Source organism: Corythoichthys intestinalis, chromosome 22 (genome assembly GCF_030265065.1).
Source record: "Corythoichthys intestinalis isolate RoL2023-P3 chromosome 22, ASM3026506v1, whole genome shotgun sequence".
NCBI lineage: Eukaryota > Metazoa > Chordata > Actinopteri > Syngnathiformes > Syngnathidae > Corythoichthys > Corythoichthys intestinalis.
In genome coordinates, this window is record NC_080416.1 from 3,951,821 (window position 1) to 3,972,940 (window position 21,120).

The 21,120-nt window shown below is 40.1% G+C and overlaps 1 protein-coding gene across 1 annotated transcript in view; it reads right to left on the reverse strand.

Moving 5' to 3' along the window:
* The window catches only part of samd12 (sterile alpha motif domain containing 12), a 243,950-nt gene that overhangs the window by 43,805 nt on the left and 179,025 nt on the right, over positions 1–21,120 (reverse strand). Inside the window, exons 6-9 of the mRNA XM_057827486.1 lie at positions 4,936–5,266; positions 2,687–2,768; positions 2,550–2,624; positions 2,380–2,459 (exon numbers count right to left, since the gene is read on the reverse strand). The gene's annotated coding sequence lies outside the window, so the exon portion shown is untranslated. The remainder of the gene's footprint in view (positions 1–2,379; positions 2,460–2,549; positions 2,625–2,686; positions 2,769–4,935; positions 5,267–21,120) is intronic.

A 21,120-nucleotide genomic window follows, 5' to 3' on the forward strand; every position in this document is an offset into this window, starting at 1 on the left:
CCCAACTGTAAAGCATGGTGGAGGAAGCATTATGAAGATAGTATCCAAACAATGACAGAAGGGTAAAACATGAGTCAGTGAACAATCACATTTAATGGTTTGGAGCCCCCCCTTTGGCAGCAATAACTTCAACCAGACGCTTCACGTAGCTGCAGATCATTCTGACACATCGATCAGGACTAATCTTGGTCCATTCTTCTCTACAAAACTGCTGTAGTTCAGTCAGATTTCTGGGATTTCTGGCATGAATCGCTGTCTTTAGGTCATGCCACAGCATCTCAATGGGGTTCAAGTCTGGACTTTGACTTAGCACTCCAGAACGTGTATTTTGTTCTTCTGAAACCATTCGAAAGTTATTTTACTTCTGTTTTGGATCATTGTCTTATAGCAGCATCCATCCTATTTTTAGCTTCAACTGTCTAGCAGACAGCCTCAGGTTTTTCCGCAAAACATCCTGATAAATTTTTGAATTTATTCTTCCATTAATGATTGCAAGTTGTCCAGGCCCTGAGGCAGAAAACAGCCCCAAATCATGACGCTCCCTCCACCATGCTTCATGGTGGGGATGAGGTGTTGATGTTGGCGAGCTGTTCCATTTTTCCTCCACACATGACATTGTGTGTTTCTCTCAAATAATTCAACTTTGGTTCCATCAGTCCACCAAATATTTTGCCAAAACTTGTGTGGCGTGTCCAAGTGCCTTTTTGCAAACATTAAATGAGCAACAATGTTTTTTATTTTTTTAACAAAGCAGTGGCTTCCTCCGTTGAGTCCTCCCATGAACACCATTCTTGGCCATAGTTTTACAAATAGTTGATGTGTGCACAGAAATATTGGACTGTGCCAGACACCACAGGGTTCTTTTTAACCCATCTGAGTATTCTGCGCTGAAATCTTTGATGGACGGCCACTCCTTGGGAGAGAAGCAACAGTGCCAAACTCTCCATTTGTAGACAACTTCTCTGACTGTCGATTTATGAACATCCAAAACTTTAGAGATGGTTTTGTAGCCTTTCCCAGATTTATAGAAAATCAACAATCCTTGATCGCAGGTCTTCAGACAGCTCTTTTGACCGAGCCATGATGCACATCAGACAATGCTTCTAATCAAGACATTTCTTACCAGGTGTGTGTGTTACCTGGTGGAAAATAATGTTGGCCCCAGTAGCATTAAGTCCACTGTTTTGCAATGAAAAACGATACTTTGTCAATGCATCTCAGTTGGATTTCCACACTAACACTAAGGCTAGAGTTGCTCCATCTCGCTTATATGCATAAAATGATGAAGCCTTTTCAGATCAGAGGTGACACATCGTCTAAGACAACCAGGACAGACCCGTTCCAATCAATTTAATGACCGGAGAATGAAATGACCTAGATGAATATTTACAGGCAAGATCACAGATGCCAGGAGACGTAATGAGTTTATGAGTTCGTCTCCGAACTCTCACGGGGGTGGGAACCTCTGTCAGGGGCTTGGAGTAATTATTATAAGCTGTTAAAAAATATGTAAAATTACCGGTAAAATACTGGCGGCTGTGTTTGCCAGTAGTTTACTATAAAAGTCACAGTGTAAAAGTCATTACGGTACTGTAAGAAAATCTATGATTTACGGTAAAATACTGGGAGCCACAGCTGCCAGTATTTTACCATAAATTAAACAGATTTTCTTTTACTGTGATATTATTAACAAATATACACCGTTTTTTTTTTTTTTTTTTTTTACATCCAGTTTCTGTATAAATAAAGGTGTGTTTTTGCTTAATGGTTAACTGTTATATAACATGAATTTGAAATTACACATTAGCAAAATCTATAATTTAGACAAATACTGTTCATTTTACAATAATTTTCTTCTCAAAGTATTTCTGGATCCCCCCCCCCCTTAATTTAAAAAAAATATTTGGTCTTTTCACAGTAAAATTGTGTTTTTCTACATGTTAGAACTGTGAAAATTTGTCATATGCCGTTTCTTGATTTACAGTTATTGAATGTAACAATTACGTGCGTATACTATTTTGGATTTTACGGTCTTTCATTGTCGCAATTTAAAAAAAAAAAAAATTGTAATTAACATAATTTTTTTTTTTACAGTGTATTTATTTCTAGCACACGAGTTTTGGGTTTCAGGTGTTTCAAGTTTTAACGCATGTGTTGCAGTACATCACTCTAAAAAATATAATTAGGACATCCATGTTTATATTTTCCAGGACATTGGAAGTACAATTTCACGTCGGGGTCACCATTTGTTAGAAACTGAATGTTCGAAAAGGCCACAGGACCCCACTGGGGTCAAAGGCAAACAATATTAATTATATAAACTTTTAGTCGTGTCTGTTATACTAATTCAATAATAGTTTAAATAGGAGATACACATACCTGAAGTTGCAATTTGATCCGAGTGTATTGACTCCAGAGATAGACGGATTGAAAATGACTGAATTCTGGCTGATAGTTCCCTGAGCAATTACAGATAAGTGGAAGTATCAGTCAAGTCGTACAGCCAGTGTGCATCCTACAGAGGTGTGAACAAATTAGCGTATACTTACATGAAGAGGTGAGATGATCTCATGATGAGGCGATGTCATGTGCCCCTTTCCTGGAGATCTCGGCCCTATCGTGACCTGTTGACTTGTTATTTACACTGTGCTAAACAATTTATTGTCGCATACTGAAGGAATCTGACCTTTTAGCCAGATTGTCGGAACCACGCCAGCTGAACCGCCGGACCCACGCTGGTGCAGCTCCAACGACCCAGGCCAACGAAACTAAAATTAAAAGATAAATGTTAGTACAAGTTATAGAAATTTTATATTAAAACTAGGGCTGTCAAACGATTAAAATTTTTAATCGAGTTAATTACAGCTTAAAAATTAATTAATCCTAATTAATCACAATTAATTGCAATTCAAACCATCTCTAAAATATGCCATATTTTTCTGTGAATTATTGTTGAAATGGAAAGATAAGACACACGACGGATATATACATACAACATACTGTACATAAGCACTGTATTTGTTTATTGTAACAATAAATCCACAAATGGCATTAACATTCTTTCTGTTAAAGTGATCCACGGATAGAAAGACTTGTAGTTCTTAAACGATAAATGTTATAGTTACAAGTTATAGTAATTTTATATTAAAACCCCTCTTCATGTTTTCGTTTTAATAAAATTTGTAAAATTTGCAATCAAAAGTAGAGTTAATATAATAATAATAAGAATAAAAATAACAATAATAAAAATAGAGTGACCAAAGTTTTACGTGTATTTTGCATAGCTATTTTGATATGGAATGCCAGTTCATTTTGCATTGTTGTTTAACTGTGTGTCAGAATAGGGCCTCATTACTATAAACTGAAGTGCTTTTCTTTTTGTGAACATTTTTTTTTTTGGAGAGATAGGAATATTATTTTTGTTGTGCTTTCACTAAACGATACTTACATTGGGGAGGGCAAGTTGGCAGTGTATCAAAACCCATTGGCAGTGTATCAAATACTTGTTCTCCCCACTGTATGTTTGTTGTGAAGGAGTTGCCAATAAACGGCGCGGTCCAAAGAACGCCTGTGTCCACTCGCCTTTATTGTATATAACATATATCTGTACATATCTTACCCAAAATACAACAAGAGACACATAATTGCCACTAAAAGAAAGAAAACTTACCGAAATATATGTGGAGCACAAATAGCAATTTGCATTGCATTGTGAATACAGCATAAACGTCTCACAACTACTAATTCTCCCACGTTTTGAAGAAATAACATGAGTATGGAACGGCGCTGCCCCCAAGCAGCCGGTGGCATTTTCTTCACTCTTAATGTCCATAAACGGCCTCATTGTAATAATCTGTTTGAGGCAATATGCGAGATGGTCATTCACCCAAGCGCCAGCATAGAGTGGCAAAACTCCATAACAACAAGTGAGCTTTTCACTGTACAGTAATTTAAATCTGTCTGAGCGGGACATCTGCGTTAATTGCGTCAAATATTTTAACGTGATTAATTTAAAAAATTAATTAACGCCCGTTAACGCGATAATTTTGACAGCCCTAATTAAAATCCCTCTTAATGTTTTTGTTTTAATAAAACTTAAACTAGTAGCCCGCCATTGTTTATGTCAATAATTACTTACACAATGCTCATGGGTGCTGAAGCCTATAAAATCAGTCGCACCCAAGAGCCAGCAGAGGGCGGCAAAACTCCATAAAACACAACAAGTGAGCGTTTCACCGTACTGTCATTTAAATCTGTCTGAGCGGGGCATCTGCGTTAATTGCGTCAAATATTTTAACGTGATTAATTTAAAAAATTAATTAACGCCCGTTAACGCGATAATTTTGACAGCCCTAATTTATTTATTTTTTAATTGGAAAAAAATCCGCGATGGACTGAGGGTGCGAAGTTTGAGGCGCGAAATAGCGAGAGATCACTGTAATACGAGTATATGAGAGTAAACGAGGCGCCATTTTATTTTACCCGAACAACCCTAACCTCAAATATTGTCCGTGCAGGTGAACGGCAAAAGCGAATGAATAGTTTCCAAATGAATATCGACTCATCCTCGGCGGTTGAAAGTGAGAAGGCCATCAAAAAGCATGTTCTTTAAGCCCTCGGGAAATGAGCGGCGCCACGTTTCACTGCCCTTCTTCAGTGAGCAACATAAAACAAGATTAATCAATTTCTCCCAAAGGCTGCGTGTTACATCACTTCTCCTGTTCTGTAGTTCCCCCCCACCCCTCAACATGGGATCAATCCAGATTAAAGCCATAAAAGCAGTCACTCAGAGCTGACAGATCAAGGTCCAGCAGAGTGAAATGTTTCTGCTATTTTGGCTCTTTCAGAACTGGCGGCATGCAGAGAAACTGCTCATTAGAAGGCAAGTTTGACAGAACCGCTCTCCCCCACACCCACGACCCCACTAGAACTCACCCAAACAGAGGGGAGGCGAGAGGCAGATGGTGGCAAGAAGCCTGACGGGGGGAGGCACGAGCAGAAGGAATGCTGGAGGTGGAGTGAAAGTGAAAACAGGAGATGGAGAGTGAACGATACAGCTGTGGAGGGGGAAAGAGGACAGCGGGTAGAGGAAACATGCCAGTGGATGTCATTAGTCTTGGACCAAAGGCTGTTTAACGAGCGCGCTCACAGCACCATTCCATTGTCATGTGTGTCTTCTGGCTTTGAGCCTTCAGTTTCTGCTGCGGCATCATGGGTGAACATACGGAGGAGCTGAAGGGGAGATTCATTTTCACTTTCCACCTACCTGTGGAGAAACCAAGGCAAATACATGCACATGCTTGAAAAACACCATTTCATAAGGATTTCTCTTCCAATCCCTGGAAATGCTTTAAGGAAGCGATCATACAGTGGGGCAAATAAGTATTTAGTCAACCACTAATTGTGCAAGTTCTCCCACTTGAAAATATTAGAGAGGCCTGTAATTTTCAACATGGTTAAATCTCAACCATGAGAGACACTGTGGAAAAAAAAACAACAGAAAATCACTTTGATTTTTAAATAATTTATTTTAGGGCTGTCAAAATTATCGCGTTAACAGGCGGTAATTAATTTTTTAAATTGATCATGTTAAAATATTTGACGCAATTAACGCACATGCCCCGCTCAAACGGATTAAAATGACAGGCCCACTTGTTGCTTGTGTTTTTGGGAGTTTTGTCACCCTCTGCTGCCGCTTGGGTGCAACTGATTTTATGGGTGAGCATTGTGTAATTATTGAAATCAACAATGGCGAGCTACTAGTTTATTTTTTGATTGAAAATTTTACAAATTTTACTAAAACGAAAACATTAAGAGGGGTTTTAATATGAAATTTTTATAACTTGTACTAACATTTATCTTTTAAGAACTACAAGTCTTTCTATCCAGAATGTTAATAATGTTAATGCCATCTTGTTGATTTATTGTTATAATAAACAAATACAGTACTTATGTACCGTATGTTGAATGTATATATCCATCTTGTGTCTTATCTTTCCATTCCAGCAAACATTTTTACAGAAAAATATGGCATATTTTATAGATGGTTTGAAATGCAATTAATTACGATTAATTAATTTCTAAGCTGTAATTAACTCCATTAAAAATTTTAATCATTTGACAGCCCTAATTAAAACTGTTCAGACCAACCGGACACTTAGACTTCCATTCTCTGTGTCAAACAGCTGAACAGGACAGGTTTTGAAAATAAATAAAAAATTACGCTTTTTTGCAAATCATGGTGGAAAATAAGTATTTGGTCAATACCAAAAGTTCATCTCAACACTTTGTTATGTACCCTTTGTTGGCAATAACGGAGGCCAAACGTTTTCTGTAACTCTTTACAAGCTTTTCACACACTGTTGCTGGTATTTTGGCCCATTCCTCCATGCAGATCTCCTCTAGAGCAGTGATGTTTTAGGGCTGTCATTGGGCAACACGAACTTTCAACTCCCTCCACAGATTTTCTATGGGATTGAGATCTGGAGACTGGCTAGGCCACTCCAGGACCTTGAAATGCTTCTTACAAAGCCACTGTTTTGTTGCCCTGACTGTGTGTTTGGGATCATTGTCATGTTGAAAGACCCAACCACATCTCATCTTCAATGGGCTTGCTGACGGAAGGAGATTTTCACTCAAAATCTCTCGATACATGGCCCCATTCATTCTTTCCTTTACACACATCAGTCATCCTGGTCCCTTTGCAGAAAAACAGCCCCAAAGCATGATGTTTCCACCCCCATGCTTCACAGTGGGTATGGTGTTCTTCGGATGCAACTCAGTATTCTTTCTCTTCCAAACACGAGAACCTGTGCTTCTACCAAAAAGTTCTATTTTGGTTTCATCTGACCATAACAGATTCTCCCAGTCCTCTTCTGGATCATCCAAAAGCTCTCTAGCGAACCGCAGACGGGCCTGGACGTGTACTGGCTTCAGCATGGGGACACGTCTGGCAGTGCAGGATTTGAGTCCCTGGCGGCGCATTGTGTTACTGATAGTAGCCTTTGTTAGTGGTGTCCCAGCTCTCTGTAGGTCCTTCACTAGGTCCCCCTGTGTGGTTGTGGGATTTTTGCTCACCATTCTTGTTATCATTTTGACGCCACGGGGTGAGATCTTGCATGGAGCCCCAGATTGAGGGGGATTATCAGTCTTCCATTTTCTAATAATTGCCCCCACAGTTGATTTCTTTACATCAAGCGTTTTACCTATTGCAGATTCAGTCTTCCCAGCCTGGTGCAGGTCTATCATTTTGTCTCTGGTGTCCTTCGACAGCTCTTTGGTCTTGGCCATAGAGGAGTTTGGAGTGTGACTGACTGAGGCTGTGGACAGGTGTCTTTTATACCAATGAGTTAAAACAGGTGCCATTAATACAGGTAAGGAGTGGAGCCTCGTTAGACCTCGTTAGAAGTTAGACCTCTTTGACAGCCAGAAATCTTGCTTGTTTGTAGGTGACCAAATACTTATTTTCCACTCTAATTTGGAAATAAATTCTTTAAAAATCAAACAATGTGATTTTCTGTTTTTTTTCCACATTCTGTCTCTCATGGTTGAGGTTTACCCATGTTGACAATTACAGGCCTTTCTAATCTTTTCAAGTAGGAGAACTTGCACAATTGGTGGTTGACTAAATACTTATTTGCCCCACTGTACATGCACATGCTTGAAAAACCCATTTCATAAGGATTTCAATCCCTGAAAATGCTTTAAGGAAGCGAGAATATTTATTATCACTGTTCCCCTGCTCTTCCTCCCTTTAATTATCAGAGGGATAATTTCCCGACACATACATAAACATTGAAGCGATAATACCGTTGATGTTCAACAGCAGTTATTTTGCTTTCTTGCTTATTGCCAATGTCTTGCTGTCTATTTGAACCAGCACCATGGGAGGCATGGAAATCATTTCCCAGCAGCATGGTGCAAACCCTTGCGGAGGGCTGAGGCTACTAATTGTCAGCCTGTCTGAAAACCTCAAAACAGCATTTTCAAAGGGCATAAAAAATGGTTTGTGATGGGGATTATAATAAATTGACGTTTTACCAATCACTCATGAAGCCAGAATTCCGTAACCTTTCCCAATGTTGAATTTGGTTCCTGTAGCTTTACTACTGTAGGATGATGTTTTAAATAATAAAAATTAAGAAAACAAGCACTATAAAAAATTTACCGTACCCTGTAAATTTGCCAAAAACTTTTCCATTCATTTTTAATGGGAACTTTCCCATTCACTTCCAATGGAATCTCCAATGGAATTTACATTGCATTGATGTCATTGACGGCCATGTACGTCGAATCTATTGATGGTAACGTTCTTGGATTCCAATGACCAATGTTACTCAATGCCATTGACGATCATGGATGTGCAAAATTTTCCCATTCATTTTTAATTGGAAAAAAAACTATGTCCCCAAATCAACAGGAAATGACCAGATATCAATAGGACGTGTCCCCCAAACGTCCCCGATTCCATTGACGCTTATGGAGGGCGCTGCCATTGATGGCCATGGACGTCCAAATTTCCCATTCATTTCCAATGGCATTTACTTAGTTTAACACCATTCACTTTGTAACGGTCACTTCTGTGATCCTCTTTGTTCCTTAGGACATCCACCACACGTTGGCGCCTCTTTATGTTGTATGTTCACTTTCTTCTTCAGTTGCTACCTACTTTTTGGGGAGTCAAGTGTGATCATGTGTGCATGGTCCGTTGCACTCCCGAGTGACGAGTGGTTAAGCTGGTTTTATTTATTTTTTGTGTATTAAAAGTGCATAAGTGGAAGTCTGCTCCCTTTTTTTCCCTTTTTATGCACTCATCCTGCCCTGCCACGCGTTACAACTTGCATGTTTGTCCATTCAATTGATGCGAATGTACTTGGATTCCATTGGCGCCTATTTAAGTCAATGCCATTGACGGCCATGGACGTCCAGACTTTTTCCCATTCATTTTCAATAGCAAAAAAAAAAAACCAAATGTCCTCAAATCAACAGGAAATTACCTGATATGACCAGGACATGCCCCCTAAATGTCCCCAAATGACCTGATATGACCAGGACACGCCCCCGAAAAGTCCCCAAATGGCCTGATATGACTAGGCCACGCCCCCTAAATGTTCCCAAATGACCTGATATGACCAGGCCACGCCCCCCAAATGTCCTTAAGTGCCCTGATATGACCAGGCCACGCCCCCCCAAGTCCCCAAATAATGTGATATGACCAGGCCAAAGCCCCCCCATGTCCCCAAATGACCTGATATGACCAAGCCACGCCCCCTCTATTGTCCCAAAATGACCTGATATGACCAGGCCACGTCCACCAAATGTCCCCAAATCAATAGGAAGTGAGCTGATATTGTCCGAAATGTCCACAAACCAACCTGGGCGGGGCTAAGATCTGTATCTCCACACAGGAAAGACCCAGAGTAATTTCTCCTCAAATTGCAGTTTCTAGTTACATTTGAGGTGCTTAAAAACCATTTATTAAAATATATATACATACTGTTTTCATTTTTATTATACTGTGGGAAAAAATGTAAAAAAACATGTCTTATATGTATCTCTTTCCAATGCAAAAATCTGCATATATAGAACACACACAGACAAACACAAAAAAAAAAAAATTTTTTTTTTGGCGGGGGGTAGCGCTACTTTGCTGTTTTTCACTTATTGCCGCAGATTCTGGTCCGCATTAACCGTGAAAAATGGTTACAAACGAGTTTCGTTCCTACGCTTGTGACGTATCCCGAATTTAAGTTTAAGTACCCCAAAATATATATCCAAAAAGTCCAAAAATATTGTATTTGATTTAATGATGGCGGATACAATGCCCTCTGGTGGTAGTGTTGGCTCTGGCTGGACTATTGCCACAAATGTCTGACATAAAGGATAGCTGTGCTCTGGTTTGGCCCACATAAGGCTGTAAGTTGTTTCAGCTAATATATGTTTGTATATCCATTTGTAATTAAGTTTAGAGTTAGTTTGTGGAGTACGTGTGACCAATTTGCTATGAGTATTGTAAATATTTTAGCATTCAGAGCATTTAAGATAGCTGACTGTTGGGTAAATTAGGTTATTAATCTACTAAATTTGCATATTGATAAGACAAGATGGACGTTTGAACACCAATTGTTTTGTGTCAAGTTTTTTACAGCGCATGCATAGAGCAAGCGGTGCACTTACAGTAGCGTTGACACAAAGAGTTTTCTGGAGCTTAAAAAGGTCTAATTATTGCGTAGCCAAGCTGTCGAATTGGCAGCAGTATTATATAAATTAGCCCCCGCAGTTACTCCAGATTCTACCAAAATTCATCCCAGTTTCCCCCCGGGCCCAAAAGACGCTCTGAAAAGTTTCACTTGATGTGTGGGCAGGCACTCCAGAGACCCAACTATGTAATTCTATCCAATTCAAAACTGAAATTGAATGAATATGCTATTCATGATTTTGTATACACACATTTGCATGGGAAGAATGTGTCTCTCATGTGACAACAACTTGAGAAAGATTATCTACTCATGGCCTGGAGGTAGCTGAGTCTCAACTGAGACATATGTAAGGCCTTGGTGCAGTGGCAACAGGCCGTGCTGGGCTGGGAGCCCTTCCCCAACATCGCTATGAGAAGGCATGCGGTAAGGACAAACACCAGCTAGTCTTGAAGGAGGTGCGTACAGAGGTTGAGAAGGAATGAGCCTGCAAGATGGTGGGCATGCAGCAGCAAGGAGCATGCCTGGTACACCAGACTCACCGCTGTTCCAGCTATTGAGTCTGGCCACCATTCAGCGGATACAATTTCCAGGGCGGAGCAAGCCACAGCAAACAGACAGCGGAGTGGACCAATCAGCGACGGGCAGACGTGATGTTAGTAAAACGACGAGGGCAGGACGAGGGACTTGCGTGCGGAAGTAAACATACGAGGAGAGCGGAGTTTATTCAACATGGCTAGCGCGAGACAGACTGTTGTCAATGTCGATGTGTTTTTGGTAATTTAAAACTGATTTTACCGTGGATTGGAACATATTCTCGGCTCTCCCGTTCACCATCTGTGTTGTTGTGGAGACGACTTCCGACGTGCAAGAGTGACGTTGCTCGTTAAGTACACGTCACGCAAATAAACGAATCTGATTTGTCGATTTATTTTGTACCTGCTCGAGAGGCCGTTAATGGGCTGGTTCCCAGACCTTTCTCTCAGTGTTTGAAAAATACAGGGAGAACAGTCTGGCAGTGCCAGGCAAGCAAGGAGCATGGGTGCACTGGAGAGGAGGGTGACCTGGTCTGAGATCAGGCGGGCAGAACTCCAGCACATTAAGCTCATGGTCCAGGCTGTCTATGATGTCCAACCCAACCCAGCCAATCTTCATCTCTGGGGCTTGAATGACTCTACAACCTGGGTGTTGTGCTCCAAGAAAGGCTCGCTGGAGCACATCTTGAGCAACTGCTCCAAAGCTCTGGGGGAAGTTGCTACTGGCCATGCCGCACGACCAGGTGCTCAAGACCATTGCTGAAGCCATAGCTAAAGCCGTGGCAAAAAACAGCAGCAAACAACAACCTTGACAAGAGGAGAATCGCCTTTGTCAGGGCTGGAGAGCCCAGCTGCCGGGCTCCTCACCTCAGCATTGGACTGGGTTCTACAAGTGGACTCAAATTTCCAGACCACATTACAACAACTTCATAGAGGCCAGACATTGTGCTTACGTCAGTATCTTTAAGGCAGGTGCAACTGATAGAACTGACACTTCCCTGGGAGGATCGCATAGAGGAGGGGAATGAGTGGAAGCGGTCAATGTACCAGGAGCTCGTTGAGCAATGCCAGAGAGGAGGCTGGAAGGCACGCTGTGAGCCCATTGAAGTGGGGTATAGAGGCTTTGAGGGCCAAGGTGCTCACACTTCTGGGCATCACAGGTGCTGAGAAAAAGGAAACAACCATGGAGGCAGCAAAGAGAGCCTCTAGAAGACTCTGAATCAGGAGGAGAGATCTGTGGGCCAATGCTACTGGGACACCAGCCGGGGTCTCATCAACCCTGGCTGGGGTCTATGATCTCAGGCACATCACTGATGATGTGTTCCAGTGCATCCTAGGATGTATCTTACAATCAATCATGGTCAAATTGTATTGCAACAATAACAGCTCCATAGCAACCCGGAGCAGACAGTGTGTGTCTCTTGAAAGTTCAAGAGGCTGCCACGGAAAGTCAGAGGGATGGATGAGCATTATCCTCCTCAGCGCTGACACTAGTTGTGGCAAAGCTGCCAAGATTAAACCTCCCTGAAAAGTATATGTTTGAGACGAGTAGCTGGCAGAGAGAAGGGACCAGGGAGTTCGCAGGGGGGTGAATGTCAGCTCCATCTATACAGAATCAACACACAGTGAAGACTCCTGATAAGATGGCTTAAGTTCCTCAGTTGGAGGAGACACTCTCCTGATGCCCACTTACATGTGAGCAAAGTTCTGTGAAGATAACTGTATGTACATTTATAAAAAAAAAAGAAAGAAGCTAAGGCGCGCTGACGCCTCCAGACGCAGATGCTGACACATGTCGAGATAATGATACACACAAAGACACTGACACGCAAAGCCCGGCGAGATACGAGCGGATGCTTGCCAAAATAAGCAACATCCACCGCCTCGGAAAAGGAGTCTTCTTAACAGACATATTGAGCGGATCAGTGAGAAGTAGGATAAAAGAGAGCCGCAAAAGTGGAGGATAGACATGAAAGACAAATAGTGGGACAGAAAGCACAGAGATCACTAACCGAAAGATGAAAGAATGATTAAACGGCAAAGGGTGGGTGGGGTGACGCGAAAAGCAATACTGGGGAATAAAACAGAAGCGGCGGGGAGGGTTGACAGAGGAACAACAGAAGGAAGCACGCGTTATAACCTTTGTTTTGCTTGATACTAGTCTCAATGTTTTATTCATACAGATGCTTGATAAAGATGTTTAACAGCAACACTTCATATAACAGAATGAATGGCGGTACACAAGAAAACGTGGCTACTGACCACTTCAATTGTTGCACCTGCCAAAAGTGTAAAGTAAATGGGGGTTTAACATTCTCCCATAGTGGTTGTTTCATTATGTTTTGTTTATTAGGAGAAAGCAGCGAGAAGATGGGGAGAAAGAAAGGAAGCAAGCAGACAGAGGAGGAGAAGAACGAACAAGAACAAGAACTAGGCCTGCAAGCAGAAGTGAATGGTCCCACTCAGTTTGGCGCAACTCTGACGGCACGCAACTCAGGGTGGTGGCAGATCGTCTCCCTCTCATCATCTCATGAGAAACTAACATGCTCTAAACTAGCTTCTCTTTTTTTGAGTGGAACCTCTTTTATGTCGAGAGCATGGCTGATGGAGAGGTTTTTGTATATCTGAGAAATACGAGTACATTAACACACCAAGGTGAAAAACCCCCTCTTGGAGAGGGTCCTACAAAAAAAGGTGGTGCTACTGAGCTTTACAGCAACACACTTATTCAAACCAATCTTCTAATTGGGCTAATTCGACCAAGTATGCAAAATTTCGCGGCTCTATAAGCTGCCTAAGTCCCTGAAGAAATCTACTTTCTTTTAATAGTGAACAAAGGGTCATCTCAGAAACAGAGACATGTGGACATGGGTCTTAAAATGTAGTATCACAAAAGGTCTTGTATTTACACTGATCAATCTGGAAGGAATTGGACATGTATTATTCAAATGAATTACTTTCTGTTACCACTAGTTGGCCCCAAAAGACCCTTCAGGGTACGACTCTGAACAAGAACGGGAAATTTGGCGCAAATATGTTGTATGTCTCCCAAGTTATGACTGTTCAAAAATTGTGGCGAGACAAAATGGCGACGGTCATTTTCACTTTCCTGTATGGACCCTCTGCTTACACTGAATATTTTTCATCAGACACCTGAACACGTCTTAAGGCTCCCCTGATGCAGGTTTGAGATAAATTGATTTTTTTTTTTCTCTTGGAGGAGGAGCCTGTCTCATTAAAAAAAAGCATTTCCTGTTTCCAGCAGGGGGTGCCAGGCCTAATGTGTGATATTTCAATGCAGTCGTGTTCAGGTTGTGATACCTCTCATAAATGCTAGATTTGAAAAAGACTGAACTTTGCATCAGGGAGTTATTAGTCATTTACTGAATTTGGGGTGTTGCCCCCAAAAAATGGCGGACTTTAGCACCCCGCCCAGGTCAGGCCCGTGAATGAAAACCTCACCATTTTCATAACTTTAGATCTCATATGGCTCATGAACAGTCTCGCCAATTTTGAGGATTATCCAACTAACTTCAACAATAATAATAATTCTTTGCATTGCTTGGGCCCTAATAAAAGATAGAGACCAACAATGACAAAAAAATAATACAGTTTGAAATCTGATATGGGAGGAAAAAGATGATTATGATGTTGAGTGTTAAAATGATTGCGACAAAACTGAAAAAGGCCAAAGGAGAGGAGGGGACATTTCACACATGCATGCAAGAACAAAAAGAAAACATGGAAAAGAGTGCTGGAAGTGTGTGTTGCGCGTCTCCTGAGAGGAAAGCAGGCAGGGGGACTGAGTGTTAGTGATTTTCTGTCATATCTCTCTTTCTCCTCATTCCTCACATTTCTTACCCCACCACATTCATGCTGTGCCTCCAAAACAGCCTGTCTTTAACAGCACCACAGTGTGCGTTCAATTTCCCATTTAAATCGAATATTCTTTTCATTGAAGAATTAATCATGCCATCTTTTGTGCAAGTAGATTCTGAAAGGGACATTAAGGTCAAGGCTCGACTAGTTCACTTGATAGTAAATCCGTACAGATTAGATTTGTAAATTTTCAAGAGAAATTGCTGGTTAAATGGTTCATGTATTTAGATTTTCTGTTGGTGCTGCATCATTTGATTTGATTTCGAACAGTGCTATCTGACGTAAATGAAATTTAAAGCAGTAATGTGAAGTAAGGTTGGCCAACCATGTTTTTGAATAATATCAATGGCTAAACAGTAAAAGCATATTTTCATTATTTTTTTTAATGCAACCCTTCCAGATTCTTTGTTTAACCCATAGCAACGCCCTTGACAACGAAAATGCTTTTCTTCGGCAATCTTCGGAAATTACGTCACACCTAGAAGTGCGAGGGAAGTCCGCTAGATAATCACTAGAAAAGTTATAGTGAATGTACAGAGTGGGAACTATCAAATGCAGTATTACGAACATTTTTTGAAGTGTATCTATTTTATATTTTCAAATCAGGAAAGGTTTATTTTGCTCTAGCCCAAGGCTGAAGTCATTGAAACACTGAGTGCGTATTTATTTTTGTTCTATTTCAAGAGATGCTTTTTCAATTTTGGAACTATTTTTTAATGTATTTTAGCCAATATAAAAACATATCTTACACTGCTGGCCAAAAGTATTGGCACACTTGAAATTGTCATATTATGCTCAATTTCTCCCAGTAAATGATTGCAAATGTATTAATATCTTCATGTAATTTGCTTGCAATGAAAAAAACACAACAGAGAATGGGAAAAAAAATTAAATCATCATCATTTCACACAAAACTCCAAAAACGGGCCGGATAAAAGTATTGGCGCCCTTTGAAAAATCATGTGATGCTTCTCTAATTTGTGTAATTAACAGCACCTGTTACTTACATGTGGCACATAACAGGTGGTGGCAATAACTAAATCACACTTGCAGCCAGTTAAAATGGATTAAAGTTGACACAACCTCCGCCCTGTGTCCTTGTCCGCACCAAATTGGTATTCTTTCTGTTCTCCATGCTCAAAGAACTGTCTGAGGACTTGAGAGGCAAAATTGTGAAGAATGTTGAAATTCGCCCCCCCCCCCAGGCCAAGACGCACCCGGGAACAGCGCCAGCCAAAACAAGTGCCGCTCGGCCGACGCTGCCTTGCGTGCGCCCGCCGGGCGGGCGGAATCTCGCGCGTGCTCTTATTATTTTAACCCTTTGTACTGACTCCACGTTTCAAAAGCTTGAAGAACACTCACCGAAAACAGGTTGACAATTTATTCGTCGACAATGGTAAAAAACAAGGCAAAAACAGAGGACGGAGGGACAATTCTGGATCCAAAACAAGGCTACATGTTTCCGAGCAGCAAAAATCTGTGTTATCTCAGTGTCCAGTCTTTTTAAAGTCCTTGATGAAGCGGGCCGTGCTGAAGGTGTGTCTGGGCGTTGCTTTTGGGTCTTCCCCTCTGTGGCCGGTTTTGGGCGGCTTAGGTTCGTGCGCGGATGGGACGCCCGCTATCAACTTTGTTGTCCGGGCTGGCTTCTACTTGTTTTAGGACAAAGCGCTTTGTCCTTGGAGTTTGCTGGGAGAGCTGACTGCAGGAGTTGGTGCGTCAATCTTGTTCGTGACGCACGTGTTGGGCTTCTGTGATAAGATGGCATTGTGTATCTCTTCTATTTCTTCTCATTAAACTATGGTGTGCTATTTATTTTATATTAGTAGTGCAGTCCTACCGTGAATATGAAAATGATACTATTTCCTGATTAATTATATTATATGTGTTAGAGTAATGCAAACAGTTAGACGGTGCCTACGAGAACCTGTACCATATGTATGTGTTAGACTATATCTTTTTCCCTTCAAGAAGTATGGGCAATCTCAGGGGTACAAGTCCATCTCCAAAGACCTAAAGGCTCCTGTGTCTACCGTGCGCAGTGTCATCAATAAGTGTAAAGCCCATGGCACTGCGGCTAACCTCCCTAGATGTGGACGGAAAAGAAAAATTGACGAGAGATTTCAATGAAAGATTGCTCGGATGGTGGATAAAGAACCTTGATTAACATCCAAACAAGTTCAAGCTGTCGTGCAGTCCGAGGGTAAAACAGTGTCAATCCGTACTATCTGTCGGCATATGAATGAAAAGGGATTCTATGGTATGATACCCAGGAAGACCCCACTTCTGACCCAGAGACATAAAAAAGCCAGGCTGGAGTTTGCCAAAACTTACCTGAGAAAGCCAAAAACGTTTTGGAAGAATGTTCTCTGGTCAGATGAGACAAAATTAGAGCTTTTTGGGAAAAGCAATCAACATAAAGTTTACAAGGAATTTTTCGCACATAAATTGTGAATTAAAGAATGTTAGAACAATAAAAATACAATTTGGCAAGTTTGCTGTTTGCTTTTATTTTGCAGTTTAATAAAAAAAACTCGGGCTGTCAAACGATTAAAATTTTTAATCGAGCTAATTACAGCTTAAAAATTAATTAATCGTAATTAATCGCAATTAATCGCAATTCAAACCATCTCTAAAATATGCCATATTTTTCTGTAAATTATTGTTGGAATGGAAAGATAAGACACATGACGGATATATACATACAACATAGTGAACATAAGTACTGTATTTCTTTATTGTAACAATAAATCCACAAATGCCATTATTAACATTCTTTCTGTTAAAGTGATCCACGTATAGAAAGACTTGTAGTTCTTAAAAGATCATTGTTATATGTTGAGGTAATTATCGAGGGTTGATTGATTGAATGTTTGCTTGATTGATTGAAAATTTGCTTGTGCTCATATATACCATACATAATACATATTGCCATATTTTTTTATTGATATAACCAGTAAATGATTATTGCTTGCTATACTAGGTTGTAGTATAATGTTTAAGTGTTACAAAGAGTAAAGAAGATCGGGATGACAACTGCCTTGCTTCATGGCCGCATCATTGCGTAACTAGACCTTCCGGGACATCTTCAGCACCTGGCGTCTGGACTATCGTCTAGACCTTCGAGGACAATTTTCCATTCGAGGACATCTTCCATGGCCGCAGCGTTGCATAACTGAAGTGTCTGGGTCATTCTGACCATTTTTTACCTATGCCTTTGCTTACACACGTGTATTTAGTTAGTTCCACCTACATGCTCACACATAACCAACCAAAATCACATGGGTGTCTCCAGCTTGCTTTCCCCCTCCCTTCAGGGCGGCACCCTTCTGTGTTAGGACAAACCCCTAATAAAAAGAGCAAAGAGGTTTTTTTCCTTAGATCAAATTTGGTGACTATACAGCGTAATCTAGCATTTCTCTGTCTTAGTCCGTCTTTGCTCTCCTTGGCCAAGAAAACTGAGTGTCTTCTCTCCTTATTTTTGGGTCATTTTACAAATGTCTACCTAAGGGTCTATTTTTGAACTTGACATTATAGTTACAAGTTATAATTTTATGTTAAAACCCCTTAATGTTTTTGTTTTAATAAAATTTGTAAAATTTTCAATCAAAAGTAGAGTTAATATAATAATAATAAGAATAAAAATAACAATAATAAAAATAGAGTGACCAAAGTTTTACGTGTATTTTGCATAGCTATTTTGATATGGAATGCCAGTTCATTTTGCATTGTTGTTTAACTGTGTGTCAGAATAGGGCCTCATTACTATAGACTGAAGTGCTTTTCTTTTTGTGAACATTATTTTTTTTTTGGAGAGATAGGAATATTATTTTTGTTGTGCTTTCACTAAACGATACTTATGTTTGTTGTGAAGGAGAAGCTTATGCCAATAAACGGCGTGGTCCAAAGAACGCCTGTGTCCACTCGCCTTTACTGTATAACATACTGTATATCTGTACATATCTTACCCAAAATACAACAACAGACACACAATTGCCCCTAAAAGAAAGAAAACTTACCGAAATATGTGTGGAGCACAAATAGCAATTTGCATTGCATTGTGAATACAGCATAAACGTCTCACAACTACTATGGAACTAGTATGGAACGGCGCTGCCCCCAAGCGGCCGATGGCATTCTCTTCACTCTTAATGTCCTTAAACGGCCTCATTGTAATCTGTTTGAGGCAATGTGCGAGCGGGTCATTTAGTGTATGCGTTAAGTGCGTCAAATATTTTAACATGAATAATTAAAAAAATTCACGCCTGTTAACGCGATAATTTTGACAGCCCTAAAAAAAACACGTTTTTTAAAATTTTAGCCAATAGAACAAACTGCTACAATTAAAAAAGCCTTTTTGTTTTTCCTGTTGGACTGAACCCGTACAAATATAGTGACCCTTGTACGTACCGAACCATGACTGGTGTGTACTGTTACACCCCTAATATGTACTGTATAAGTATTGTCCAGGTAGGTCAAAGCAACTGAAAAACATGTAAAAAAAAAAAAAAAAAAAAATAGAACGTATAAAGCGTTTTACAAGATGATAGTCTTACCTGTATCATACTGTAGCTATTCTTTCTTTAGGCACTTTAGATATGTGTTTTGTCTTCCCGACATTAAAACATGCTGCAATTCTTGATTCTGAATATGTGCTGTATGAGTTTACATTTCTGTGCAACCGTGTGGTGCAAGCTTAAGTGTGGCAGTTTTCAGCATTCACGCCACACCCCCTCTCAGGTGTTTTGTTTCCAGATCACGAGGATGAACTATCGCAATAAATTCAAGAGTTCAAATTTCTTTGCATGGCCGCAGGGGATTAAGCACAGACTAGAGATTCACAGTTAGGAATCAATATCTCACTGGCTTCTTCTTGAGTTTTTCCGTTATTCCGTCCAGGATATGATTGAATAAAATGTTAAATTTAGTTTTGCGTCTTGGAGTTTAAGGACAGACAAAGACGTGATCTTGTACTCTTGCCTTTATCCTAATAAATACACTTTCAAGTCATAGACTTCATAACCTATTGACATGACACGGGAAACGGGGCCGTTTTATAGGGGGCCTATTTTCAAAAACTTCAAATATTTTCAAAACCAAAGCTGCTACCGACCTAAAATAAAAACAGGCACCGACCTTAGCCATATTGGAGTCTCCATGAGCAGCGGCATCAAAAAATTCAAAGTCGTTCCCTAATAAAATCCCAATTAATTATTTTTTATATAAGCATAACAAAACTTATAATGGCTATAAAATATTCAGATTTTACCCTAGATGCACAAAAATCACCAAATGCAGAGACAATCACATTTATTTTCAGGATCAATAGCAATATTTAACATATCATATAAGTTTTTGACCAAAATAGCAACTTGTTTTTTTTTAAAATTATTTACTGCAAGTTTTCAACAGCTAATAAATCACTCAATTTAACATCAGAAACGTAATACTTGAGGAAAACATGCAGAATCAATTATAGATAATATGTAAATAGATTATTGATAAATTCTATGTACAATCACAACTTATTATAGAATAGAATAGCCCTTTATAATCATTATACACTATATATTGTTAGCGAATGAGGCTAGCGGCCCCCTGACATAAACAGAGCTTTTCTGGCGATAATTCTTGTGAATAAATGCTTAAATCCCCAAATTCTTCATAGATATGGACGTAAAACATTCTCGATTCTTGGTTAAAAGCAAAGAAACCGTGCAGTTCGCGATTATTTTACTTATGTTGTCGAAGTACAATGCTACTCTGTTAGCGAATGAGGCTAGCGGCCGCCTGGCATAAACAGAGAATCCTGGCGGAAATTCTTCTGAATAAATGCCTAAATGCCTGAATTCTTTATAAATATGGACGTACAACAGTTTCGATTCTTGGTTAAAAGCAAAGAAACCGTGCAGTCAGCGTTTATTTTACGTATATTGTCAAAGTACAATGGTACTCTTTTAGCGAATGAGGCTGGGGCCGCTTGGCGTAAACAGAGCTTTTCTGGCGATAATTCTTGTGAATAAATGCTTAAATCCCCGAATTCTTCATAGATAAGGACGTAAAAGTCTCGATTCTTGGTCAAAAGCAAAGAAACCATGCAGTTCACGTTTATTTTATGTATGTTGTCGAAGTACAATGCTACTCTGTTAGCGATTGAGGCTAGCGGCCGCCTGGCGTAAACAGAGAATCCTGGCAAAAATTCTTCTGAATAAATGCTTAAATCCCTGAATTTTCTATAAATATTGACGTACAACAGTCTCGATTCTTGGTTAAAAGCAAAGAAACCGTGCAGTTAGCGTTTATTTTACGTATATTGTCGAAGTACAATGGTACTCTTTAAGTGAATGAGGCTAGCGGCCGCTTGGCGTAAACAGAGCTTTTCTGGCGATAATTCTTGTGAATGAATGCTTAAATCCCCGAATTCTTCAGAGATACGGGCGTACAACAGTCTTGATTCTTAGTTAAAAGCAAAAAAAAAAAACAAAAACATGCAGTTCGCGTTTATTTTACAT